A 20,846-nucleotide genomic window follows, 5' to 3' on the forward strand; every position below is an offset into this window, starting at 1 on the left:
AGGATGGTCACAGCTGCTCCAATAATGATATCAAAGCTGACAGGCCTACAATCAGCTGTGAACTTAATTATATAAACGACACTGTCTGAGGCCAAATGGAGCAATTACTAATGAGTCACAAACTTCTCAGGTGCACTGCTGCTATCATTTGCTGACTGCCCAGTGCCCACACCCTCACACATTTCTACAGGCAATTATCAGACAAAACAATGGGTCCTTGAGCTCATCATCATTAAAGGGAAAAAGCAACAACATTAAAAGAGATCAAATCAACCCTCATCAGTTTACTCACTTGGATACACGCATACATTCTCCTCATAAAGATTAATGATACCCTAAATTGGTAAGTAAACAAAAGCATATAGATGAAGAATATTGAGTATTTACCAGTTTGGAAGTCCCCTGAATGAATATATCAAAATAAGAATAGCCACATGCTGCTATATTCTCATAAGCAATTTAAGTGTCTCTGTGGTACTCAAGATAGAGTGAATAGTGACTATATGCCACGCTCTGTGATATTTAGATCCAAAGTATCGCTCTAATATTCATACATTCTACTTGTTCTGTGATATGGTTTCCAAATTCATAGTAAACTTCAGCCAGTGAAGTATGCATTCAAAGGTATGGTAATGGTGAGAGGCAGAGCTGTCTGTTCAAGTGGAATATTGCTGAGATAATGTGAATATCCACAGTTTTATAGTTTCTTTGTGACAACGATTTAAATGATTTTTTTTTTTTTTACCAGTCTAAAGAGCGGTGGCTGTTTTATTCCTCCAGTTAGTTAGATACATTTAGTGTGCATCCAGAGTGTAGATCAGACCCTAATCAGTAGCATATTTATAGAGACAACAAGTGGGATCAGCTTTGACATAGCTAAGCCATTCCCTTTCTGCTGCATCGCCACCTGTTACCCTGAAGACTGCTCCTGCAAAAACAAGGTATGGCCTGCACAAGTGGGGCCATTTGATCTGGGCAGAGAAGAGGGTAATTTGAGTCAGGGAGACCATTTGAAGCTGAAGTTGCATTTCTCTCCTGCTCTCACTTTCTCTTCATTTCCTCTCCTTATCATGTCAGACACTGGGCTGACAAAGTTCCTCATTAGTAGCCTTCCATGGCCTCGCTGTGGTCTGTTGCTCTGTCTTGCCTCAGTGGGAGAGCAACCGGGGCGGCTCATCGTATAACCTCAGCGTGTCAAAGTCCAGCAAATTGTCACAGTAAAAGTCTTCATTTCAGCCTGTTCTGCTTATTTTCAGGATATCTTTCATCTGTCAGAGCGGTGTGTTGGTCTTTCATAGGAGCGTAGACGGCATTGCTAAGTCTACAAGTTAACCAATGATTATGTTTCCATTAAAATATACACGTTAAGCATACAAAAGCAACTAAATAAACGGCTACTTTACGTCTTAGTGGTGTTCAATCAGAAACCATTGGGAAATATTGACCAAACAAACACTATTGACACATACATCAATAATGTGCCATTGGTGTATTTTAGAGTGTATCACATCCATCTAGCCATGAGCGTGTTTTGCCCTTAAGGTCTGTCCACGTCACAGTCGAGCAGTGTGTTGATGGAGAACCCAGTCACAGTCCTAGTCAATGAATCTGGAGGGGGTGCATCAATCACAGCCTTATTGAGCAGCGTGGTGCCGGGGCAGCCTGTCAAACCAATATTGGCACCTCTCAGAATTAATATTTCAGGCCAAACTATCAAATTCAGAAGATTATTGGTAGAGGGTCTGAGTACTTCATTTACATTATATGTCACAGTCTGTTACTTTGGCCTAAGAAATTGACATTTGACTAGTCATATAGACAACGTGGACAGAGGGATAAATGCTTTGTCTGCTGTTAGTGTCTGCTGTTAAGCTGTTACTCAGTCATTTCCATCTCCAAGCATATTAAAGCAGGTTGTCCAAAGGTTGAACTGTTCAGACAAGAAGAGAAGGCAGGCTAATGTTTCCTGGCTGAAGAGAAGGTTAGGGGAAAAAGAGGCTGGACTGTAGGTTTCTAACCTTCTTCTACATGCATTATAAAATTGCCTTCTCTTAAGGATAACCTTGATTAAATACAGTATAAGCACCATTACAAAGCTAGGCAAGTGACAATGAATAAGATAGCTCTTTTACAACCCTGAACTAATGCTTTAAAGAAAACTGTTCTGTATGAGGCGGCCATTTTTTGTTAGGATTTACCATTCTTTATCATTATCGCCTTTTTTCTTAATTTTTATTTTTTTTTAGAATTTAAATGCAGACAGAAATTAATGCCAACAGATTCTTCTTCAACGTTGTTATTGACGCTAAAAGTCTCCTTTAGCATTATATCTAAACGCGCTTTATCTAAACGCGCTTGGTCGGGACTATTGGCGTCCCTTTTGACGCAGTTATGTTAAGGAAAAGGTCATGGGTGGGCTTACATTTCCATGACATGCGGGAAGAATGGGACGGTTAGGTTTAGGAAAAGAAGAATGGGACTGTTGGGTTTAGGAAAAGAAGAATGGGACGGTTAGGTTTAGGAAAAGAAGAACGGGACAGTGGGTTCAGGACAAGAAGAAAGCGACTTTAGGAAACGTGACACGTGGGACACGATACCCGGTCTCCTGGGAGAAAGTCCTGTGCTCTTTGACCCATCCACCCCCCCAACCAATCTCCCTACGAGGAATTTCGGCCTTTCATACTACTCACTACCGTAGTCGCTCTTAGTTTTACATCATCTTCAAACCCCGTGTAGCTGCTGCTCACCCCGGTACGTTATACAAACCTGGTGAAGGGTGATTTTTTTTCGTCGCCTCAGATGCTGACAGCCACTGTCCAAACATCCGTATTTTACGAGTTTGGAGTGAGAACCGGTTGATGACCATAGAAATAAAAGGATTTCTATGGTACATACAGCGAAGCTGTTGCCCTGATGACAGCTGATAGGTCTCCAAAAACATGACCAAATAATAATAAATAAACCATCAATAAATGAATAAAGCTATGTCCTGGAAGGAGAAGTTTTTTTATGGCATAAGATGAGCATTAGTTTGGAAGTACTACGTTTTGTTTCCCAGCAAAAAGTACAAGTAAGGTCATCTCAGAAGCTGTATGCAGAATGTGTGTATCCTCTAATACAGTCTCTAAACTACATGTACGTGTCAGGTCTCATCCAATGGGTTATAGAGACATCTGAGGGGTCACAAGATGATTACTGGGATAGGAAAGAGGGTAAAAAATACGCTCTGCTACAAAATATTCAGAAACTGTATTTTTCTTATGAAATAATGGATAGTTTTATTATCACGCACAATTTAAGGTTAAAGTTTGGTAAAACTGCTCACAGCTCATGGGGCTAAACAAATGTGACACATATTGTCATGTGAAATTGTGGGAAACACTTAATTTTAAGTTAAGTTACCAGCCAAAAGGGTTGGAAACCCCTGCTTTAATACAATGTTTGAAGTCAATTTGCAATTTTTTTTTTACAAAGATGCCCTAATGTCTTCTGAAATACATAAGTAATTATCAGAGAGTGCTGTTATGTATATGACATTTGTCAGAGCCCTTCTTTTTCACAAAACTGCACGTCTCTGCCGTCATTGTTAGATGTATCCTTCAATCAAGTTTGAGTCAATGCTCTTTGGTGCAAGTTTTCCATCAAAGGCAACATCTAACAATAAATGAAAATATCTCACAGCAGACAGATTTGTGTCAAATGAATGTATAATAGCACCAAATATCATCAGACAACCGCTGGCCTGTTATCGTGATCTGATTTCTATCCAATAGAGATTTTAAATAGCAGTATAACTCATTGGCGTTGTATGTCTTTCAGCGCCTTGATTTAATATTCTCTACATATGAAACTGGCTGATTTGATAAGCTTTCACTCATGAGTAATTCATTTCATTGTTGGAGGACCCTGTGAGGTTGTTGCTTTTTCCTCTGTCTCTTCACTGGCTAATTAAAACTAATTGAATTGAATTGATGGTACCGAGCCGCCGAATCACAGTGCTACCATCTCAGTCCTGCTCATCCCTGAAATTAGACAAATCAAGTGTGCCGTGTAATCAGACATGAAAAAAGTCAACACGCCAAAGAAGCCATCTCCTTTGTTTGTTGTTATTGTTGTGAGCATGTTATCACATTTCCATCAAATTCACGAATAATAACTTGGCATAAAAGAGCAGAGGGAGAGTTGTTTAAACACAAGTAAATGTGGTTGTCTTAGACGTGACAATGGCTACACGTATAAAAAGTATCCTTGGGCGCAGTTTGTCTTGGCATTAAATCAATACTTCTACACTTACAGATTTAGTTTAAAAAAGAAAAAGAACACTTTTATGTAAAAACAGTCTCCACACACACAAATATATAATAAAGTGTGGTAGATGTGCAGACTAATGCAGACTAATGATATACATTTGTCTTGTTGTTGCCTGCTAAAATTGTAGTGCTGCATAGGTGTATGCATATACACTAGCTTACTGTATATGTGAAATGTTATTATGATGATTAATGTAAATGGGTCTAATCAACACAAAACAGACAGAAGGTCAACAGTGTTTAAAGACTTTACTAAAAGTGGTATACCTACTTGCCATGTTATTCAGTGACGCTCAGGGATGTTCAGTTAAACAGGACCTATCATGCTTTTCCTTATTGTTTGTCATAGATATAATGTTACAGTGTTGGATGTCATATTAAATGTTGGCTAAAGCTTCAAATAACTTCAAATTTTGTTTCTACTCTCGGCTCAAACTGACGTCAACCCTTGCCGGATTTCCTTATTTGGTCATCTGCTCAAGGCACGTTACTGCAGTGTTTACAATACATACACTGCAATCGCGGCTGCTGATGTTGTTAATGTCTCCCCAATTTCTGATCACGTTCCTGCTGGAACGTGTCCAGTTGTGTAGTTTTTGGTTTAGAAGCTTTTATTGTTGATTTTTCATTGTAGAAAGTGGCACTATATTCCATCACAGTCAGTCTCCAGCTGCAATGACGGACACCACAGAGACACTACAACAGAACGTCTCAGACAGAGGGTAAACAGATGCAGCAGTAATGGACACTATGAGGAAAATAGTGTTTTTTGTACTTTAGGTAAGAACTTTTACTGGATAGGCTACATGGGCCTACATGAAACAGTAACGCTCAACGGGGGGGGGGGACTTGGGGAAGGAGTGTTTACAGATAAATGTGTACTTACTGTAAAGTACAAATGTTGCTGTTCTAGCGAGAAACCGAAAAGCCTCCATCCAAATCATTAACTGGCAGCCATGTGGGTTTGCTACTGAGACTCAACACCTGTCAGAGTAACTGATTTATTTCCATAGTATGTTGGACAGATGTTGACTAATGGTCAAGAAATGATTGAGAAAAGGCAAAGAAGAGGTTTGCATGGTGACACCATTAAGATATATGGCAGTTTAATATTTCAATTGTTACCCTGTGAGGCAAATTTGGAGGCTTTCCTCCGAAGACAAATGACAGCATCAGTCGTGTCAGCAAATGCCCCCATATATTTATGTTCAAGCCCTCTTGCGGCTGTCAGAATTATCGGTCGGGAGCAAAGGATAAAATGTGTAATGTTGGTATAGAGACACAAAGTTGGAAAAGGAAGGATGTTGGTGGGTGACCAAAATGTCGGGCTCTGAGATTGATGTTTGCTTCCCGTATCCTACCGACAGTCAACGTTGGCTTCTTTCAACCATGACCATAGTCGTTCCTTAACTTTAACAAAGAGGTTATTTTATGCTGGGCAATGTTAAGCAATACCATAAAAAAATGCCTTTGTTTTGACTTGACTTCCTTCCTTCCAGATATATGATTTATATTGAAACATCCCATTGCTTAATCCTCGTAACAATTGGACTATTATGCCATCAAACTATGCAAGCTAGATGGGGGAAGACAACATTGGCTCCTTTCCCAGTAACCAATGGGGTTAGACAAGGTGGAATATTGTCACCTGTTCTTTTTAATTTGTATATGGATGATCTTTCCAGGACATTAGAAGTGTGTAAGACTGGCTGTATAATGGGGGTTAGGCCTATTAATCATCTGATGTATGCAGATGATTTAATTGTTATGTCTCCATATAGTGCTGGCCTACAGCAACTGCTTAGAGTCTGCTCAAACTATGGACTACAGTATGACATCAAATACAATGCAAAAAATAGTGTTGTATTGATGGCCAGAACTGAGGACAGGAAGCTATGCTTTCCCTCTTTTTACTTGACAGGGCAAGAGCTAAACATAGTTATTAAAGCAAAATACCTGGGCCACATCATCAGGGATGATTTTTGTGTCGATGATGACATACAGTGCTGTAAATTATATGGACAAGCAAATATGCTGGCACGCAAATTTCACATGTGTACTGAAGAAGTTAAAACATCTCTTTTCAGAGCATACTGTACTCCACTGTATACAGCTCACCTATCGCGCAGCTACAGTAAAGCAAAGATAAATAAGATAAAGGTGGCATACAACGATTGAAGTGTCCAAGATGGACCAGTGCTAGCCATTTGTTTGTGACGAGTAATGTTCCCACCTTTCATGCTGCGCTGAGGAATTTTATGTACAGATTCATGTGCCGATTAACAGAGTCAAAGAATACCATTTTACCTGCCTTAACCAACCCTGCACTTAGTGAAACCAGATATACCTCCCAACTCTGGAAACACTGTAAAACGAGAACTTGAAATTGCTCATCTTACTTTGATTTTCAATTAAACAGAACAAAAACACATAATTGCATTATAAACTTTGTTAAAGTAGTTACTTCAACTCACTGTATTAAGTTTATTGTGATAAGTTGGTCTCACTTCAAAATGTATGGTGGCGCCACTTTGAAATTGTAGTTAGACTCAAATTGAGGCCAGGTCAATTACTCTTTTCACGCTCTACGCTAAAACAGGGTTTCCTGGGCAGTTCTGCAGGGGTTTTCAGTTGCCTACCTTTTCGGCCTGCTCTATGCCTTGAACTCCGATTTGCGTACTGCAGTCAGGTGGTTCATTGGCTGGTCAATTCCCATGATGCAAGGCAGTAAATGGTTGTGTCAAACTTTGCTGAAAAGTTTGCAGTTTGTTCGAAATACAAATGTAACTTTATGAATTCCGTTTATTAAACGTGTTTGCTTAGAATGTAATGTTTTGTTGCCTGGTAATTGTCATTGTTGTGCTGGTTTACATTTGTAACCATGAGGTAAGTGACTGTTACGTTTGATAAGAAGAGCTGGAGTTTTGCAGTGTTAGACTTTGAGCAGTAATAGGCTTCCTTCAGCCAGTATTCTGCGGTGCGTCACTTCACTAGTGGCCCTTTTATCTCAAGTGATGCAAGATCAGGCGCTTTAGATGGGCCCCTATTTTGCACGGGGGCTTTTTAGAAGTTGAAACTTAGTTTTTACACACAAAAGTTAATTATCTGAACAAAAGATAATTAGTTGACATGACTGTTTTTGAATTATTTAGTATGTGAAACTTAAGATTTTAAGTTTTTATATCTATGAAAGATAAATTATTTAAACAAAACATTATTAGTTGGCTGAACTATTTTCAAAACGTAGGAGTTTGAGTTAGCCTCAAAACTCAAAAATCTAGTGCAGTAAGTTGCCTTGAAATTTTGAGTTTTCACAACATTTTTGCGTTTTACAGTGAACACTGGAACACGCATCTGTACCTGTTTTAATTAATGTGCATAGCTATTTGTATGTATGTATGTATGTATGTTTTGTATGTTCCCTTTATGTAATATGTGGTATGTCTGTATGTATTTATGTTTCTGTGTTTGTGTGTACCCCTCTTTTAATAATATATGTACTTTTTGATCTGGACCTTGAGTCTGTAAATAAAGTTTTATATATTATATATATATATATATATATATACAGTACAGGCCAAAAGTTTGGACACACTTTCATGACTATTTACATTTTAGATTCTCACTGAAGGCATCAAAACTGTGAATGAACACATATGGAATTATGTACTTAACAAAAAAGTGTGAAATAACTGAAAACATGTCTTATATTTTTGATTCTTCAAAGTAGCCACCCTTTGCTTTTTTTATTAATAAGGGAAAACATTCCACTAATTAACTCTGACAAAGCACACCTGTGAAGGTAAAACCATTTCAGGTGACTACCTCATGAAGCTCATTGAGAGAACACCAAGGGTTTGCAGAGTTATCAAAAAAAGCAAAGGGTGGCTACATTGAGGAATCATGAAATAAAATGAAAACACATTGAATGAGAAGGTGTGTCCAAACTTTTGGCCTGTACTGTACTGTATATATATATATATATATATATATATATATATATATATATATATATATATATAAAAAAAAAAAAAAAAAAGAAAAAAGCAAAGATCACTGTACAGCAGGGCTGGACTGGCCATCTGGCATACCAGGCATTTTCCGGTGGGCCGACGGACTTTTGGGCCGAATCCCGATATAAATAGGCCTTTTTTAATTTTTCCCGGGCCCGGCGCCCATAAAGAACTCACAGCGGCCCATTGGTTTATTTTCTTTATTGGCACTGGCCTGACCCACTCCGGGCCGCAAATTTACGAATCCCACTATGGCCACGCCTCCGGGCCCTGAGACGTGAGCTGTAATAGTTATGCTGGAAGTTTAGCATTACGCGTTATAATGGACAAACGACCACCAAGTGCAAGGGAAATTAGAGGAGAAAAAGATTAAGAATCTAAAGCGGATTCCTCAAAATATTTCGGACATGTTTGGGTCTGTAGTAGCTGCTTCAACATCAGCATTACCTGAAGTAGAGGAGGAGAGGTGGCTGGCTATAGAAGCAGAAACAACGATGTCAGGGAAGAAGGCGCGAGGAGGAGGCGAGTGAGGAAAAGATGGAAGAGAGAGTAGATGACGATGTGGTAAGGAGTAGGCAAATTAACACAGACTCTCAGGAAGGGAGGGAGGTTGTGTGTGTGTGTGTGTGTGTGTGTGTGCGTGTGTGTGTGTGTGTGTTCGTGTGCGTGAGTGTGTCACGTCATAACGACAACAAGCAGTTTGGCTGTAACATTAAAGTTAGTGGCTGTCAGGTAACCTAACAGCTTAAGCTTACATTGAAAATGCTAGCGGTTGGCCTGTTGGGTAGCTGAAGAGTCTGTGGATCTATAAAATCAATGATGATATAAGCATCAGTGTTCCTTGAATAGCTTAATTAGCTTCTCTTGTATTGGTGCTCTTTTCCAGGGCATATACTACTCTCAGCTTTATTGTAGCTTTTAGGAAGGGTTATAGTTATGGTTATTGTATTTAGCAGACACTTGTGTCCAAAGCGACAAAATATGAATCTTACAATAGTTAAAATTAACAGTAAACTGTTTTTAAAGTTGCTAAGCCAATATTAAGCAAAATAGTAATAATAAAAATAATGACAATACAATATCAAATATCAATAATAAAAAATTATAAAAATACCATAAATATACAAATCATAACTCTAAGAATGAATGAATTATTTAAGTGTAAGATCAACAGATAAGTCTTGAGTCCCCTCTTGAAGGATCCAAAATGAACGCTGAACACTAGGCAACTCATTTAATGGAACCACGCATATTTTAAGAGGACTGTCTGCAGGGAACTTGTCTGACCAATCACGGTGGGTGTGCGCGCCTGGCCCAGAAATGCCAGGGCCGATTTTTTGTCCCAGTCCAGCCCTGCTGTACAGTATCCTTTGTTATAGTAATAGGAGATGATGTCCGTGAAGCTTATAACTGTAAGAGAAGAAAGTAGGGAGCATGTTAGATTCAAAGACAGAAGAGAAAGATTGTACATTCTAGTTGAAATAAGGATCTCTTGTATGTGAAGTGGGGTATTGTTTTTTGCAGTCTCTCAATTACCGCTTATTGCCATAGGTGCTGCCAAAGTGAATGAAATGGTGATCTTCAAGATTGTAACTTTAAATAAGAACAAGTAAACTAATAAACTGCCTCTTAAACATAAGTTGTGTTACATAACAGTTTATAGCAATCAATTTTGGTCCTAGAAGCTGCTCTGCACATCAAGTTCTCATCTAGTAACTTTTTCCTCTTTATCATACTTATTACCTCAAAGAATGAAGAAAGCTGCAGTTCCACACAAAAACAACACCGCTGATTGGGCACAGGTAGACAATCGCTGTAAATCAATAAGCCCTTTTGTCAGCAGGTTATGTAATTAAGTTTGAATGGTTGTTCAGACAATATGAGATTCTTAGAAAAGAAGTAGGCAATAATAATTAGACATGTAACCACAAGCAAATTGTATGTGCCGCGCAATCACCTTGATTCGTTTGAAGAGGAGGAAGAAATAATAGCCGTGATGGAAAAACTCCAAACACATCAATTATCTCATTCAAAAAAGAAAATTGGCAAAGCAGCACTTTATTAAGACAGTCTTTGTAGCCATCTGAACCACCTCTGAGATATGAATCTGTCGTGTTGAAGGGCATTGTGGGAGAATTGTGTTATCAGCATGTATGGCGAGAGGAGAAGCAGGCATGCTCTGCTCCCTAAAGGCCTAGTCATGATTAGATGATCAGACATGATGGCTCCAAACATATTTACCCCACGGAGCCCTTTGGACATGGTGTGTGTGTGTGTGTGTGTGTGTGTGTGTGTGTGTGTGTGTGTGTTTGTAATGCAACAGTGACAATATCAGCATGTTTGCAGATAGCAGCTTCTACTCTACTTCTACACAAGGGAGGGAGAGAAACAAAGATACACAGCTGGAGACACCACTGGAGATGTCTATCTGTTTGTATGAATCGTGTGTTTGCCTGTGAAATGCATGTCAGTGTTTTCATGTTTGCTTACAGTGGAGAAAGAACAAAACATGGGACGGATTGCCATGAAAATTGAAACCTGTATCTGACGCAGAGGGGACGCAGAGGGGTCTGCGGGGGTTGCTGCCGCAGAAGCATAAATCAGCCTTAACCCTTCTCCCATTTGCTGAAATACTTGCCCAAGGTTTCACCCTTTCGGGCAGATACTCCTCCATTCTGTCATGTTCATCCATCCTGGAATCCTTCTTTTTCTTGTTTTGTTGGCAGGTGCTGTTTGATTGATTGAGTTTTCGTCACTACTGTGGATGTAACAGCTAATGTGCTACACACTGCCACCTGCTTTACTGGAGGAAAATGTAGCATATACATCAAATAGGCCTGGCGGTTATGCCTACAGCCAAATGTTTTTCTTTTTAAAAATAGGGGAGATTTACAAGACAATATTGTGGGATAACATAATACATGTGGGGTGAACAGTGGGAGAGAGGGGTAAAATACAGGAGAATCCTGGGAAAACAGGAGGGTTAACAGGTACGATGTGTGTGTGCTTGTCAGAAGCGGTTTTAGCATTCCATATTTTAGCTGATGTCATTTTGTTAGTCCTCACTCTGCTTGACTATTAGATGTATCTTAAAGGGTTATGTTTTGAATAGGTTTTAGTTAAGATCAGTGCTAGTTAAAGGAATCCTTCAACATTGTGACAAATTAGCTTTTTTTTATTTTTTTAAATACATACATGCATTTTCTTATTCGTACAATAACATCAAAAACAATAAGCAGCAACCAAGAACTTACAATTGTAATTATTTGGCGGATTCTGAATACAATAATGATGAGGCACCGTAGTAAATATCAGGACTAACAGACCAAAAAGTAAAACCAGGAGTCAAGAGAGATAAGAAAAATGCTAATGCAGCATTATCAATATAAGTGACCCGTCATCACTCCGTTTTCTCCCTCAGACCCCTTAAGTGTTCCAAGACCGGTTCCCATGCCCTATCAAACGCATTCTCCCTCCCTGCAAACATGAATCTGATCTTCTCTAAGTGGAGGATTTCACCCAGCTCTCTCAACCACATCTCAAATGAAGGGGCAGAATCTGACTTCCAAAATCGCAATATAAGTTTTTTAGCCAGTAACGTACCCAGATACACTGGCCATTTGTCCCTGCCAGAGTTCAAAGCAATGTCATTTGTAGACCCCAGAATGGCCACAAGGGGGTTGGGTATCCACTGCTTGTTGAAGGCTTTTGAGTAGAAATCAAATACAGAAGACCAGAATGAGTGGAGGTTAGGGCATGTCCAAAATTGGTGTGTGAGGGTGCCCTCTTGGTTTTTACACTTATTACAAAATGCTGATAGGCTGGGATACATCTTGCTTACTTTTACTTTCGAGTAATGCAACCTGTGTATTACTTTAAATTGTATTAGATTATGTCTCGCATTCACTGAGCTCCTATGAATGTTCATAAGACATGAATCCCAAAATTTCTCAGTGAGGGGAATCCCCAGTTCTGTCTCCCACTCAGTTCTTAACCTATCTGTGCTGGGTGGTGAATGGTTGATCAATGACTGGTATAATATTGCCACTGCTCCTTTTCTGCCTGGCTGAACATTTGTTATGTTTTCGAATGTGTCATGCCTTGGCATGTCTGCAAATGTAGACAAGCAAGACTTTATAAAATGCCTGACTTGTAGATATCGGAAAAAATTAGAGGCTGGGAGACTATATTTGTTCATTAATTGCTCAAAGGACATGAAGTGACCACGCTGATACAAATCCCTCAAACATTCCACTCCTTTTTCCTTCCATAGAGCAAAAGCAGGATCCGTCCCTGAAGGTTTAAAGGCATGGTTGTCGCAGATAGGGCTGTCTATGAACATGTCTGGGGCTTTCAAGTACAATTTAATCTGCTTCCAGACTTTCAAAGAGTTGTGTACTAGAAAGTTCCCTCCGTATAAAGATTTGTTGGGCTGTTCAATAGGGCCGGGAGAGAGGTCCCGCAGCAGGCTGATTGTTCTATAGAAAGCCAGGCTGGGGGATCTCCAACCATGTTCTTAATGGATATACCACTCCTCCAGAAAGCCAGCGTGTTTAAATGTGCAGCCCAGTAGTAGCATTTGAGTCTAATTTCTTAAAGAAACTTTGTGGAATGCATGATGGGATCGACTGAAACAGATGTAAAAATCGTGGGAGAACCACCATCTTAATGGCGTTTACTCTCCCGACTAGTGACAGTGGGAGAGTCTTCCAGAAATCTATGTTCTGCTTCAATTTTGTTATTTTCAGATTCCAATTCTCATCAAGAAGCCGTGTAGGTTCCCTGGTTACAGTCACCCCCAAATACGTGAGCCTGTCCTTAGTAACTTTAAAGGGTACTGAGTTCAGAGCAGCGCTGTCTTGGTGTAAATATATAGGCATTGATTCCCTTTTATCCCAATTAATTTGAAACCCTGAGAAAGACCTAAAGTGGGTAAACAGCTCCATAATTGCAGGTAATGATTCACATGGGTTAGATACGTATAGCAAAACGTCATCCGCATACATCGACAGATGGTGTTTCTGCCCGTTAATAGAGACAGGTGATATTCTGGGGTGCTTACGTATGCCTGTCGCTAATGGTTCTATGGCTAAAGCAAACAAGAAAGGGGAGAGAGGATCCCCCTGTCTGGTGCCTCGGTATAATGGGAACTGAGGAGCGATATCCTGGTTTGTGATTACACTAGCTGTGGGGTGAGCATATAAAATCCGTATCCAATTAATGAACCCCCTCCCAAAGCCAAAAGCATCCAGGGCTTCATACATATATGGCCACTCGACCTGATCGAAGGCCTTCTGAGCGTCCACAGAGATCAAAACTGACTCTGTCTTGTGGTCGGCGTATAGTATATTGAATAGACGTCGTAAGTTGGAGTGAATGTGTCTGTTGGGAATAAAACCTGTTTGATCAGGGTGCACAATAGTGTGGATATGACTTTTCAGATGATTGGCCAAAATTTTGCTTATCAGCTTTGTTTCGTTAGGGATCAATGACACAGGTCTATAAGAGGAGGCATCTAGCTCATTGCGATCCTTTTTCAAAATTAAAGCTATGTTTGCCTTATAGAGCGTTAGAGGTAATTGACCAATAGTTGCTGCATGTTTAAACAACCGCAAAAGCAGTGGAGACAGCTCCTTAGAGAAGCATTTATAAAACTCCAGATACTTTGTTATTTGGGAATTCCGCGATTGCTTCTACTACTCCGCAATAGAGATGTCCTTGTCTACCTTAGCTCCATCGCTAAGTTGTGGGAGGTTCAGCTCCGAGAGAAATTATCTAATTACTCCTGTGTCATGATTTCCGTTTGACTTGTACAGTTCTGAATAGAACTCCATAAAACGTGTGTTTATTTCTTTAGGATCAGTAAGAACAGACCCAGTGTCTGAATTTATTCTCAGTATGGCACGAGAGGCTTGGGCCTTTCTCAACACTGGAGATTAGTTTAGAGTCCAGCAGTATGAAATCTATCCTAGAATAGGATTTATGAACTGGAGAAAAAAATAAGTAATCTCTGGTATTTGGGTTAAGGAGCCCCCAGGTGTCAACTAAATTTAGATCGTGCATAGCATTTTTTATTTGATCTCTAGATTTGCTATTTGGAGTAGGCCTTGATGATTGTTTATCCAATAAAGTGTCTAGAATGCATTTAAAATCCCCTCCCCAAATAATGTTTGTCTCACCGAGCTCTGGAATTCTACGTAAAACCTTTTGGAAGAATGCAGGGTCGTCAAAATTTGGACCATATACGTTTATCAGTGTGACAGGAACACAGTTGATCGTCCCCGATACCATTAGAAACCTACCTTCTGGATCCTCGACTGTACACCCATGATCAAACAGCACATTCTTCTTTATAATTATGGCTACACCTCGGGCTCTGGCACCAAAATTTGACTGATATATTAGTGATCCCCATCCCATGCTTAGTTTGTTTTTAGCTGTATTCCTGATGTGTGTCTCCTGGAGAAATATAACATCAGCTTTCAAGCTTTTTAAATGTGCCAAAATTTTTCCTCTTTTAACTGGGTGATTTAATCCTCGCACATTCCAGCTCACTAACCTTGTGATATCCCCCATACTCAATGGTATGATATATCCACGTGCTTATGCAACAGCTTGAAGTTGTCCAAAGATGTGTGTAAACAGTCCGCCATAATGTTAAATTGTAAAAATATATAAACAGCTGCATTTGAACAAAACTTAACACTAACACCCTGCGTTGTCCTCCGGGGCCCTCTCCCTCCCTTCGCCCTTTCCCCTCTGAGAACCAACCTCCTATAAGTCCAAACCTTCCGAGCACGTAACATACCGTCTAGTCCACTTCCTCCTGTCCTGTAGAACGCGAGAAGCGAGAAAAAACTGTGCAGGATGTAACGTTGCAAGTGAGTCAGTCCGTATTATCCTGGCTTGAAAGTTGTCTTCTTTTTTCCCTTTTCCCTTTTCTTTTTTTCTTCCAACCATGGACCGCTAGTCTAGCGCGGCACATTATTGTCGTCCAGGAACTTCTCAGCGTCCTTAGGGTTGTTAAATGTGCGTTTGTCCGCTCCAACCGAGACAACAAATGTCGCAGGATGCTGGAACCCGCATCTCACCTCCGCCGCTCTGCATCTGGTCCTGATGTTGTCAAAACGCTGTCGCTGTTTCATTACGGCGGGGCCCAGGTCAGGGAAAATAAAGATGCGTGATCCCTCATATTGTAAAGGGAATTTCTGTGAAGCGAGCCTCAGTATTTGTTCCTTTACTGAGTCGTGATGAATCCTTGCGATAAGTTGACGAGGGGGGCCGACAGTTGTCGCGGCTCTCACCCGGACCCTGTGGGCCCGATCCACTTTGACAGGCTTATTGCCGAAGTTTCCTTCTCCCAGCAGTGATGGAATAAACTTCGAAACGAAATCTGATGGGTTAGCAGTGATGGAATAAACTTCGAAACGAAATCTGATGGGTTGCCTTTTTCCATGCCTTCTTTAACACCTATAATCCGAATGTTTTGCCGTCTAGATCTGGACACCAGGTCGTCCACTCGCTCGCTGAGCGAACTAGCCTCCTCTGCCCATTTTGAACACTGGTCCTCCAGCTTTTTAATTCGGGCCTCATGATCGTTCAGCCCTCCTTCATTTGAGATAACTCTTTGCTCCACGGTGTCCAGTGATTGTTTCAGACCAGCGATAGATGCATTGAGCAGCTCAAACTTAGAGTCAACATTCTGATTCAGCCTATTGATGGCAGTCATGACGTCCGTCATTGTCGGCGTTTCGTCCGTCGCGGCATCCTGAATTCTACTAGCTGCTAGCTGGTTAGCATTCGTCTCATCGCTTGTTTCTTCGGTTGTAGTTCGTTTCTCGTGTGTTTCTAGCTTTATTCGGCTTCACCATGGCCCCACCGTACATTAACAGCAACCGCGGATTCACAACTACCCAGCGAAAAATAAATTGTCTTAAATTGGAGGAGGAAGTGGAGCCTCCCAAAACGTGACTATTCCATCACTAGCTTAACTGGAAGTGCCAAATTAGCTTTTTGCCAAGAATCTTAGCGAGAATTAGGTGTGAACATCAGAATTTATTTTTTTAAAGAGGATATGTGTTTCCAGCTGCCACAAACTGGATCCTTAGCTAGGCTAAATACCTCATGCAGCCACCTGTGTATTGAACGCACAGATGAAATTAGTATAGATCCTCTCAACTCTGGTAGACAGCAAATTAACAGAGTATCTGAGTATTCCTGCATGACTTTTGACAACATCAGTGGGTTTTGACTCTTCATTGCAAGAAAAAAAAGAAAAAAGATATTGGTATTACTGTGTAAAAAATGATAAATTCATTATTTTTGCAAATTTAACCCATTCTGGAGGAAATGGAATGCTGGAAACTAGTGTCAGATTCACACAAGTTTCCCACAACCCCTCTCCATGAAAGCCCCCACACAAACCATTAATAGTCACTCATTTTAGCAACAAGTACATAATCCCTAACCACCTTCGGAAGTTTGTTGGATTGTAAAAGCAAAGTACAGCCAACAAATGTTGTGCCCCACTTTAGCTTGTTTAGAAGGGTTCAGTTGAGAGTCAGAAATAGATCTATTCACTGCTTGAATTTGACCAAATAATGTGCCAGTACCCCAATTCAGCAGTTGCATGACGTGATCATGGCATGTATCTTGGATATATTTATATTCATATATGTACATCTTGTAGGGCTGACCATGAATAGTTGAATATTCGACGATTTAAGGAGCCTGATTCGACTACTAATCTCATAGTCAAATGGTCGCAGTGTCTGAAAATGAGGTAACCTTATTGATAACCTTAAAGGACTTTTCAATTTGGGTTACATGGAAGTGCTGAATGTCTGATTGTACATATAATTTCTTGTTTTTTCCCAAAAAATCAAGATGTATAGCCCATTTTGGTATACATATCAGCCTGTTAATAATAATGTTAATAGCGATTACAAGTGGACAAAAATCAAAAGAGCAGGTATTCTGTACTGGTGAGTACTGGCCCATTTCAGACACTGGTCTAGATTACAGTGAACTTTATGCATACACAGTGAAAATAAAGGAGAAATGGGCCTTACAAGTGTAGTAAGACAAACCTGTATGTGTGTGTGTGTGTGTGTGTGTGTGTGTAGTTGCAAAGAGAGAGAGCCTCTTTTACTCCTGATTGCAAGTCATTACTTCAATCTCTTACTCAATCTTTCTGTCTTTCTCTCTTTCTTCCTCTCTCCAGGCCATCTCTCACTTAATCTCCCATTCCCTCTCTCTCCACCTTCAATTCAGTTTAATTTGCTCTGCTGGCATGGGAAGTATGCATTTATGTCAGCCAGGCATCCGCAGGGGTAACTGATGGCGCAATAACCATAGGGAAACAATGCTCTCAAACAGGAGGGAGTAGGTATCGCTATTGAACCATTAAATAACGGAACGCTCAATGCTCCATGTGACTTGCCGGGAGGGAAATGACTGTCTTTCTCCTCCAAATAGCTCCACTTTCTACAATAGGACTAGGCTGGATCAACGTGTAGAATGATAAAGTAACTTCTAATTGTGAGATGTTGCCGTTGTACACTATAAAAAGCCATTGATGATAGAGGATAAGTGTGGAGTGTGGCTGTGTACAACATGCATGACTGCAACTGATGACGGAGGCTCCATTTAGATTTAGAAAAGGGATGCATGGATGCATACAGTATCCTAGGTTTTCACTCTCACTGCTGTCAGGAAGAAAAAAGTCCAAGAAAGAGAAGATATGATGAACACTTGTATTGCCACACCAAACAGAAAACCAGTGAGGTTAATGTAAAAGTTTTATTAACAACCATATGGGGGGGCTTTCTTGTCAGCCATCCCAGCTATCCAGCTTTTCTTTAATTTAGGCTACCAGTGAGCAGACTCATTCATATATCACATTCACAATTCTGCATCCACATTAGTTGAACTCTTGTTGAAGAATCATGAAATTTAAATTAAAACGTGACCTATAATCTGCTAGCCTTTGATCCTACTGTATCCTCTATCCATCCTCCTTTTCTAGTCCCTTTGATGAACTGGTGAAATGGAGATGACATGCTGAGATTTTTCCTGGGCAGATATGAAAGAGTCTGCAGCTGTTATTACCAAAAACATCAAGTAAATGGTATGTTCTGATGTCGAAAAGCAAGAGCTTCTTTGTAAAGCCATCATTTTGACATTTGACAATCATAGGGGAGAACATCCATCATAGATTTATTTTTCAACAGTGGTCTGAAAAGACCAGAATGCAGTGCAGCCTCTGACAATGAGTATAATGCCCCTTTCAATACATCCTATATTTATTGTGGAAGAGCAGCTATTATACTAGTTTTCTGGTCTTAGTTTTTAAATTCAGGACTCCTATAGAGCAGCCTGACGTCATTCACCGCACAATAAACTATGTAGATCGTCAGGAAACTCCTACCCATTTTCTGCTGCTCCTCTGAAAGCTTGGTTTAGGTTCCTTAGAAAAGACAAAAAAAGCATAATATGTGGTCTTTAAGTGTTTCAGTGTAACAATTCAAGTATCATAATAGTCAGCTGAGTTGTTGAACTGTCTACTGGCAGTGTTTTTTTCTGTGATAGAGTTGCAGAGGAGGAAGCGGTGGAGCGCTTTGAAGAGGAAGGCCCACTCGCCTCTAACTGAACTGATCACAGACAAGGCAGAGACTACTGCTGCACGCAGAACAATGGACTCCTGGACTTCTGTTCAGTAACTGAGTTGAGCTTCCCCACTTTACTTTCATATGGACTTCCTATTTGGGATATTTAATCTTTTTAAATATTATCATAGCCTGTCTTTGTCGTCGTTCCTTTGGGTTGCCATGCTTTGCTCTCCCTTGTATAAAAGAACCTAGGCCTACCAAGTAAATTGTTTTATTGATTTAAGATTCCTGGACTCTAGGAAAACTAGGTGGTGTTGTCGTAAAACATTTGAAGTAAATTTGCCGTGCCACGCAACTGGAAGTCTTGTTACATGTACACAGGCGCATTCAAGTTCAAGTTCAAGTTCAATACTTTATTGCCATGTCAACACAGTTGATTGGAATTGGTCTTGGTGCTAATCAGGTTAAAAAAAAGGCAATACATACACAGGAACATACAGTACATAAAAGACAATCACATAGACAATCATTCAAACCAGTAAAAAGCTGTAAAGACCTGGTGTTATTGCAACTTCCCATAAAGTGTCTTGTGCAGTCTATAAAGTGCATTTAGTAGGTTTACTCTGCAAGGTGCCTGAGCATTAAGGAGCCTAATAGTGGCGGGGTAAGTGCTGTTACAAAAGCGGGATGTTTTGCCTCTGAGACTTTGAACTCTCTTTCCAGAGGGCAGTAGCTGGAAGAGGGACCTGGCAGGGTGGGAGGGGTTTTCTAGTACTTTCTGCGCTTTATGGCTGGTCCGCGTGGCGTAGATAGAGGCTACAGATGGGATGGCCTGACCTATAATTTTGGATGCGGTGTGCACCACCTTCTCCAACTGCTTCCTCTCTGAAGAGGTGGAGTTACCATACCAGACAGTGATGGAGAAGACTAGCACGCTTTCCACTGTGGCGCTGTAAAATTGGAGCATTGCATCCCTAGCTACTCCAAACTTCCTGAGCTGGCACAGAAAATGAAGCCGCTGGTGGACTTTGCTTATAATGAGGTTGGTGTTGACCTCCCACTTCAGGGACTGACATATGGTGGTGCCAAGAAATTTAAAACTGGACACACATATTCAGGTTTATAATCATATTCTTCTACAAGTATCTTTGCAATCAAAAGAGCTGTTTATTAGTGTAAAAAGAGAGGAGCAAAAGCCTTTTCAGTCAAGGTCCAATATTTAATGGGATGAGAACTGTGTTGAATTGGTTGACAACTTTTGAAATGTTCCAAGCATGACACAACTTTTATCTGTGACTTCTCCTTTATCTTTGACTGGGATTATTTTTCATCTCATTAGTACTTTATTTGTACAATTTCAGAAAAATCGAAACTGTTCAAACCTCTTACAGAAGCCTTGAGTGTGTCTTTACCTTGGTATGTACAGCTTATCTGGATGTTAACAGTATTATACTGTGCCTATCCACAACATAAATATCACAGTTACTGCCTATGAAATGTCTGTCAATTTACACTTTCAGTTAAAATAGACTTACTCTATCCTTATGGGCCATTTATTGGGTACATCCCAACCTTTTGGCGGTCTCAGATGACAGCCAGGATGCAGGATTTCATGTTTCTCAGATGGCATCCTGTCCGCTATAGCTATAGTGAAATGTCTCATGTCCATGACATGTGTTGGCTTGAACTGTCCTTCACATTATAACACTGGGAAACATCCTATCTTGTGTAAATATAACAAATGACCTTGATAGATTATATAAATATGAAATATTCTGTCTTGTGGCACTGACGATCACATCCCCCCCATCTTGAAGCTCTCTCATTTCCTCACGTCTGTTTTATAGGAGAACATAAAGTACATGTACAAGTAATGAATTATCTTCTAATATTAAACCGGCTGCATGCAATTC

The 20,846-nt window shown here is 40.2% G+C and overlaps 1 long non-coding RNA gene across 1 annotated transcript; it reads left to right on the forward strand.

The window, feature by feature from the left end:
* Positions 1-239: 239 nt before the first annotated feature.
* LOC120573369 lies at positions 240-19,074 on the forward strand. Its single transcript, XR_005641698.1, has 3 exons — positions 240-343; positions 18,351-18,452; positions 18,896-19,074. It is a non-coding gene; the product is annotated as an uncharacterized LOC120573369 (long non-coding RNA).
* Positions 19,075-20,846: the final 1,772 nt, after the last annotated feature.

The sequence above is a fragment of the Perca fluviatilis genome, chromosome 14 (genome assembly GCF_010015445.1).
Source record: "Perca fluviatilis chromosome 14, GENO_Pfluv_1.0, whole genome shotgun sequence".
Classification (NCBI taxonomy): domain Eukaryota; kingdom Metazoa; phylum Chordata; class Actinopteri; order Perciformes; family Percidae; genus Perca; species Perca fluviatilis.